This window comes from Gavialis gangeticus, unplaced genomic scaffold, assembly GCF_001723915.1.
Source record: "Gavialis gangeticus isolate Ggan-Ray unplaced genomic scaffold, GavGan_comp1, whole genome shotgun sequence".
NCBI classification, from domain to species: Eukaryota; Metazoa; Chordata; order Crocodylia; family Gavialidae; genus Gavialis; species Gavialis gangeticus.
In genome coordinates, this window is record NW_017729030.1 from 14,767,786 (window position 1) to 14,776,218 (window position 8,433).

General features: G+C 38.6%; 1 long non-coding RNA gene across 2 annotated transcripts in view; it reads left to right on the top strand.

Moving 5' to 3' along the window:
* LOC109301080 overlaps positions 1-2,571 on the top strand; it is a 10,389-nt gene extending 7,818 nt beyond the window's left edge. Inside the window, exons 1-2 of one of the 2 annotated variants that reach the window (XR_002098421.1) lie at positions 147-1,084; positions 1,784-2,571. This is a non-coding gene — a long non-coding RNA (uncharacterized LOC109301080). Of the gene's footprint in view, positions 1-146; positions 1,085-1,783 lie in introns of those variants that run through there. The other variant, XR_002098422.1, reaches the window with a different exon arrangement.
* The last annotated feature ends 5,862 nt before the right edge of the window (positions 2,572-8,433 follow it).

The window sequence follows — 8,433 nt, forward strand, 5'->3', positions numbered from 1 at the left end:
TCGAAGATGGAATTTTTACAAACCATAAACAGAAAAATAATTTCAGAAATTTTCCTGCAGAATAGGATGTAAGCAATTTATAAAACTATTGGATTTTTGACCTTGTTCTTTTGATACTTTAAGAGCTGACTTTTTTTTTTCCCCCTACGGTCATGTGTTTGTATGTGTACACATGTGGCTTTCCATGCGCTCTGTGAAATATCAGGTATTTCTGGTTCTGCCAGTGGAGTTTTTATTGGGTGTAATATTTGCTGTCAACTCTTGTCTTTGAGGTTGTGTGTGTGTTTTCAAACTTTATGGAAGTTCTTATTTCTTAATGGTCTAAGGCTTACATTTTGTAAAAGGATGTGGGTAGAATTTAAATACCCAAGTCTAAGGGTACAATGCTCAAACTCCCTCAGACTTGGTAGGTACCTGAATCTCTTAGCACGTGCCCTTTTTCAGTATCTCAGCTATCTATTAATACAAATACATTTCTACAGAAAATCAAGCTAAGCATATTATTTTAAGTGTCTTGACGGTTCAGTAGCAGGATGTAGAGTATTGCGCATGGCTACGAGGGGTTTGGGAAGCCTTGCCACTAAATGTAGCTGGCAAATAGGTGGCCTGCATCTTCTAACTAGCCAGAGCAGCAAAAGGAGAAGTCCCCACATGTGCTCTTGTTTGCACATCTTAATGACTAAGCTATATTTACTCTCAAATGCTGTGGAAGGTCCAAACAAGGGTGCTGCTTTTGGCCAGTTACCTGAAGCTCTGCTTCTTTTTATCGCTCTTTTGTGCATGTCTCCAGGCAGAGTTTTAATGGGTGGCATTCACAGGCTCCTTGGACTCAGGGACAGTGAGTGCTGGCCTGTGTGCTCTGCTTGGAGTCCTCACTTAGACCCCTTTTTATTAGCCTATGAACATTACTCCCATTGAAGCTTTCTCTATTGTTGCCCCCAAAAATCTGTTATACTTCTAGAGGCCTCCCTGGCCGAGAGAAGATTATTGTTCTCTTGGTGGGCCTAGGCCCACCATGCCTGGCATAACTAATTGGCCTGAAGCTCTGCGCCTGCCCTTCTCTGAACTGCTTCTGCCTTGACAGGTATGAGCAGCTCATTGTCTATGTCATGTTCAAGCCTGTTTGAAATCTTTCAGTTAGGTGTTCTTCCACCTAAGTCCTCATTATCTTTTACACATACAGGAATAAGCTCTTGACAAAAGGCAGTGAGTGACCATGGCTACTCTCATTTCAAAATACGGCCAGAAAAAGAGAAGGGGGTAACAGTGGTGCTCCCCTTTTATTCAATAGCTTAATGATAAGAATACTTGTTTAGGATGTGATAGGCCTAGTCTTATGCCCTCTTCTGCCTGAGCAGGTGCAAGACTTAAAATCTCAACTATTCTCTTCATGAATGTTGGTCTTTCTTCCAAAGGACTATACTTGCATTTTATCAAATGATTGTTCAGTATTAAAATCATAAGCAGTCTTTGAAGGAGGGATGAGAATCCAAGTCTCTCTTCTTTGACAAAGAGTGAGCCCTAATCACTGACCTACAGAGTCATGCTTGCTCTCAGTAGGATAGCTAGGGTGGTAGGGAAGGGGGGTGGTGACCATTGCAGCATTCCAGGCACCACTTTTGAGGAAGGGGGGTGGGGTGTGCAAAAGTAGCTGCTGCTGTCAACAGCTGCTGCTGTTCTAAGCACTGCCATCTCTGCCCAGGGTGTAGGGCTACCATTATGCATCTGCTTCTTTTTGTTCCCCTTCTCTGGTCCAATAAATCTTGAATTGTTTTCCTAACAGTGTGAAAGTTTCAACAGAGGAGAGATTCCCTCCCTCCCTTTGCCCAAGAACTGCCTATAGCCAGGTGTTGAGAGTGCTTGCTTACGAGGGTGAGGGATACGGGTTCAAGCCAACTCATTCCTAAGGAGCAATAGAACCCAGACCTGCCACAGCCTGAATACTCCACCCACTCGGCTTGAGTGAGGTTGTCAGCGGGATGGAGGCATCGTCACTACCATCGCTTTCTCCTCCTCATGTCTCAAAGAAAAGTAAGACCAAAGGAACAGATTGACTACCTAATTCATGCAAGAGGTTCCAGGCTTTAATTTCTGATTTGATATAGCCAATTCTTTGTAGCCTTGAGCTGGGTGTTTATCAATGTTTCCCACTAGCTAGTTTAAGTGCTTCAAGGTTCAGTTTTTGGTCCCTGTTTTGATTCCCCTTCTGAATCACCAGACTCTTCCCGTGTACTGTATAGGGGACTTAGGTGCCCAATTCAGGATGTTGATCCAACGCCAGAAACCAGGCGCCCAAAATTTGGCATTGTGACAACTAGCATTGGAGCACCTAAGTTCCTTTCTGGATTTGTCATTGATTTTAAACATAATGTTAATAAAAATGAATATTGGACAGTATCTTCAACTGTCTCCCTAAAAATCCCCTCTTCTCCCTTGTTTAGCTGTCAGTCTCTTGTTTTGTGTGATGGTATTATTTCACCTCAGTTGCCATTGAATTTTCAAGGGCAGATGACACCTGAGTTTGCAATGTATTTTTCTTTATATAAAACAATAAATGTGTCTCTTTCTCTCTCAGCCTTTCAATACTTCACCATTCAATATTAAAAAGAAGGGAAAACACAGCAGAAACAAGCTTATTTCCACCCTCCACCACCTTCTACCTTTGTGCCTTGACTGTTAGGAATCTGAGATTATGTAAAATGGCTGCAAAATGCCTCTATTTTGATTTAGTAATGTTTACACCTTCCATATTACACTTGGATTTAAATGACTATACACATTGTAAGGCAGTGGAGAATTGTGCCCTATGTTTTTGAAAAAAGCAGGGAAACAGCAATTTGATCTGTTGTTTTATCGTTTATCAGTTCTCCCTGCTTATTACAAACTTATCAATTATATTCTTCCTTCAAGGTCAGATAATCCTGCATTTAATAGTAATGTGAGGAAAGACTGTTTCTGTTCAATGAAAATCTCAATTTAATATATCATTGCGTTTTAAGGTTATAATGCCCAGGTAGCATTTTGATCTAAAAAAAAAATCTTTACTTAAACTAGACATTTTAAATCATTGGGTTGTTATATTTATTAGAGGGATTATACATTTGATTCAATTTAAAGTGTTTTACTAATGTTTTTGAGACTTAAGGCTGTCTTTACATTCTTGCTGGAAAAAAAATAAAACTGATTGTCCTAATTAAACACACACTGTTTGAAAATCTTTTTGTTTGAAGTATAGGGTAGAATAACAATTTGGTATCTGAAGACAGCTCTACTTTTGATGTGAATTTCTTAAGATCACCTGTAATAAAGATATGGAAAAATACTCTTCTGTCCACTTACATGTGTAGCCTGTGACATGAGAGGAAGAAATGAAAAGTAGTGATAAGAATTCTTTAGGTCAGCCAACCTAACTCCTAGACTCAGTAGAAATTGAAAATTCCAGCTACAAAAATAGGTGCCTAATTTTGTTAGTTGAATAAGTGATCTGATTTCCAGAGATGCTAAGCCTTAGGAGAACATTTTTTTTCTTCCATAACAAAAATATCGAAATAGTACTTATATTATGGAACCCCTTTCACTTGGGTGATAGGGTTCTTGCATTACTATTCAGTCCCAGTATGAATGTTAAGAGCCATTCTTTTTCTTTTAAATTGCTAAAATGAGAGGCTAGCATTGTGTACAATTTGGAAAGTAAAACTAAGATTTTGAAAGTAGGTGTCATTGACTCTAGCTGTAAACTCTTGATCTGAAGGCCACTAGGATCAGATTGGAATGAATGTGATTGTTCTGATTACCGACTTGCCTCCTGTCCAGTGTGTGTCCCATTGCTGCTCCCCAATTCTGAAGTGTTACAGATGACCAAAAATTGTAACACTGTTCCCAAGACATATTTCCCATTAGAAACAAGGGCTTACAGGTTTCCAGTCATGTAGACCTTTAGTTTTCATTTCCTATGGTTCTTGATACATTTTATGAAAATAATGCAAATATTTTTAATGCAATGAATGAATTTGCATGAAAATAATTTTGGTGATCTCTTGGGTCATGGAAAAAAAATCCAACAGCAAGAACAACCAGGATGCTTTCAGTGTTATGGCTCATTATTTCTCTTTTCTGGTCAGCAGGATCTCCATATTTTCTTGCATAGCACACCCCCCAAAATAAGGCACCTTGCTTTGGGAAAACAGAATGAAGAAAAACACGTTTTTTTCGGGGCTTTCTCTGCTACAGCATGGACTCACTGTGGATGAATGCTCTCAGGCACATGCATTACTCACCCCCTCCTTCCAACTCCAAAAGCTGCTTCCAATTTAATCCTGTGACAGGATTAAAACTTGAGCTTTGGAGCTTGAAAGAGGGGGTGAGTAACTGGAAATCAGGCTCTGCCCCTCCTGTATGGGCTCAGGAAGGCAGTGCAACCCCTGGCAGTCATTACAATATCCTCATACATGCCTTCTGGTAAGGAAAGCGGCCTCCTCACTTAAACGCACCAGTAATGGATGGCTAATTTGGGGGGGAAAGACACGTGGTATACAAGTAAATACAGTGCTGCTAATAAACCTGGTAGAATTTATCTCCTTTTTGTGGATGCTGCTGATGAAGTAGAGTAGTTGTGGAAAATGTGTCCCAGTGACAGTGTTCTGGATCTAGTCTGCAGAGTAGGGAACAAATCTAGCAGGTACTAGCTGAAGCTCAAGAGGTGGTGCATTGTAATCCTCATTTTGACATCTCTCATGAGTTGAGAGAAGGAAACAGGAGATTAGAAGCATAATTTTAACATCAGGGGAAAGGACATTTCTTATTTTCAGGAGTGAAGAATTTTTTTGTGTTTGCCACATGCATCAAGAGTTTTCAAAGTACTAGTGATTTGTAAACTTGAAACACCTTCAAGAGGGCTTGATTTTCATGAAGTGCCTATTTCTCTGTCTTTGGAAATTGGCCCTCTTTCTGTAGTCTGAAGTTGGGCACTTAAAATTGCTAGCTGCGTTTGAAAATCTTGGCTTTCTTGTGTAGTCTTTTTTGCCAATACTTTGGAAGTCAGATTTCTGCTGAATAGCACTCCCTGTTATTTTGTGTTAATTTTAACTCATGTTTAATTTAATGGCAAGTGTGTGTGTGTGTGGAAACACTAATGGATTTGTTTCTTGGCCAGCACAAAGATTGTATTTCTCTGTGTTGTTAACTTTGTGTCATCGCAGAAGGTAGACTAACTTTATTTTGAGTTTGTCTTATTTTTGCTTGACATTTTAGGATGAATAGCTCAGTATAACAAATTATTATATATGCTTTAGCTTCAAGCTTTTAATGTGGAATCCAAGTTTTAGCATCAGGATCCAATTAAATGATAGTTCAATCTGACTTGAAAAATTAATGGTCCAGAACAGAAAGCCTGTCACATTTTTTTTTTTTTTTTGAAGTTCTTATTTTCAGTATTCCTGTTTTAAATAAAAACCTGGATGCAACCCAGTAACATAAAGCTGCATGTTCTTTCATCAACTGAACATATAGCCACACCTGAATGTAAAGATTAAGTAAATAACTGTTATTAAATATAATGTTTTATTTGGCTGCATAGGTGTTGTTAGTTACAAAATGGTGCTGTGGTGTCCTGTTCAAAAAAGTTTATATTGCTACTGTTTGCTGCCCTTTGCAGGAGATATGATTTGAACTTTGTAAATCATTATTCTATAATTATATGTCATCCACAATGACAGTTAGAACATTTAACTTCTGTTGACGCATGAATTGGACATATTGATTTTTCATTTTAATGATATACAGATTGGCATGTAATAAATTTTGATGCAAACATCTGCTTAAAATGTGTTTAATATACCCTGACTGAGAATAATGGTTTACTATTAAGTGCAAGTGGAGGATTCAGATTTGTATATAAAGCAGTGATGCATGATGCTATGGGCACCTTATACCAAAAAGGAAGGCAATGCCTTTAATTTCACTACAGTTTAAACATATCATTCACTGCTTTCCTGATTTACTTGCATTTAGCATTTTAGCCAAAAAAAGATTTGATGGCAGAGTATTGAGAGCATTAGTTTTTTGAAAATTAAATTACTGTAGCTTTACTGGAAATTTATCTTTTTATGTTTGCAAAAGTTAAATTTGTTCTCATCACCCAGCAACTTTCCTGCAGTTATAGTCTTGGCCACACTTCCCACTTTTTAATCTCTTGTTACCCTTAAACTTCCTCTCCATTTGTCTTATTTTTGGCATTATTTTTATAGAACTGTGCATTTCCATTGCAATGGGACAGACACACTGTTATATACCAGTTGGGAAATGTTTTTAAAGTAATTTAAAAAACCATTGAAACCAAACTGTTTTGAACTTGTTTTTCTTTCTTTATATTCAAAACTAGCTCCTCATTAACTAGACTAGGGTTATCCAACTTCTAAGCAGCTGGCGACCACATGCTATGGGGGTCACAGGTCCCCCAGGATGCATACCATGCTATGCCCACCCATGGGCATTCCCTTTCCCCCACCTTCCACACTGCACACAAATGTTCCCCCCCAAACCCCCTCCCCACTGTATGCATGGCCAGCTTTGGCTGCCTAGCTGCAGGTTCCCCTGCTGCACTATGCCGCATGCGAACTCTAGGCCACCAGCTCCTCTGGCAGTGTGGGTTATGCAGCACTGCACTGCTGTGCCCATCCCTCTCCTTGGGGTGGAGGAATGCAGTAGAAAGTAGGGGCTGGAGGGGGAGCCCCGAAAACCCAGCTGCTGCTTCAACAGGAGGGATAAAGGTCAGTAGTGGCTTGGGGAGGCTAGGAGGGATCATCTTAATTCCATGTGGGCTGCATCTTGATTCCTCATGGGCCACATGAGACCTGCAGTCCGCGTAAGTTGGAGAGCTGTGAGCTAGATGATGCATTTATTTTTCTGTTAAGGGTAGGAAAACTTTATCTGAAACTTCCTTAGCAGATAAAAAGAAACTTTAAAACATTTGGGTAACATTTTAAAAACTGCCTTATGCATTTAGGCACCTAGCTTTTACAGAATTTCAGGGATTTGGAATTTGAACACCTAACCTAGGTACTTTTGATCTTGCCCTTTTAAATGCAAGAACAAAATACTGATTCAGAATGAATAGATTCTTTGTGCAATGATAGAGAATAAAGTAAGGTGGCTAACTGTTAGTCTGAAATCGGGCAGAAAGCAGGTCAAGGGTGGCACCCTACAAATTGATTCAGAAGCATAAACTTTTGTAGGCAACAGCCTGCTTGGTCCAATGTTTTTGTTTAGCAGAGTTGCATGTAAATGATCCAAAGTCATGTCTTTTTTCAGGACAAAACTCACACTGCAGGACAGCTTTCTCTGAATTACTTCAATGCTGGTTGTTTTGAGAGAGCTCTTTAATGGATGTAATTTGTGAATTGCCTAAAGTTCTTGTGTTCATCTGTTTGTCAGAAGAAGAATGCTATGGTTCCGCAATTGCACCCAAACTCATACTAAGTAGCACTTATTTATGTGCATCAGTGGAAATGCTTGCTTGGTAAGCCAAGGTAAGTTTGCCCAAACCAATCTTATTTTGAATATAGATTTCCTGTAATCTTCTACCCAGGAGTGTTTTTACTCTTTTGAAATAGTGCTTTTAAACATAACTCCACATAGTACTCTCAAAAGGTTAGGGTCAAAATTCTTCCTTGCAATTCACACAGCAGACCTCTGATGTACTTGTTCCATGCGTGGAACATCAACTGACATTAATAAAAGTTCTGCGCTCAGAATAAGTTCTGAATCAGAATGGAGAATTTAGCCTTATGAGTTGACACATTAGACTGCAATGATTAACTTTATAAATAAACAGATACATGTACTCTATACATGCATTGTGATAGTATTTGACATGTGCATCATTTTCTTACTGAGAGGACTCCAAGAGATCAATTATATCTTAATACATTAATATGATTACAGAATTTCAAAATGATGCAGTCTTTGGCATACCCTTTATAAAGCCTTTAAAATACTCTCTGGATAGGGAAACACCCTTTGTCTTGTATGTTTTACATGGTTCTCTTTGCTTAGAGACAGTGTAAGCTCTTTGGGGAAGGACTTTTATTCTGTATCAAATGCAAAGTATGTTAGCACTTTTATCTTAGCTGGAGGTGTTGGTAGTACCATAATACTAATTATGATACATTTAATATAAAAGAAACACCTCAAGCAAGCCTTTGTAAGTTATTCTATAACTTTGTCTGACTTATCAAATAACAGTAGCTACAAAAGATCCTCAGTGTGAAACTAGGTATTAATAGAATTAAGAGAGTCTAGCATGGCTATAATTTGATTTAAATATGAATGCGTCTCAACAGTTACAATGAGTAATTACTCCCCTTGTCTGAGAAGGTTGACTGTCTGACATATCTTGCAATATATCAGTTGTTTGAAGCTATAATATTAAAAAGA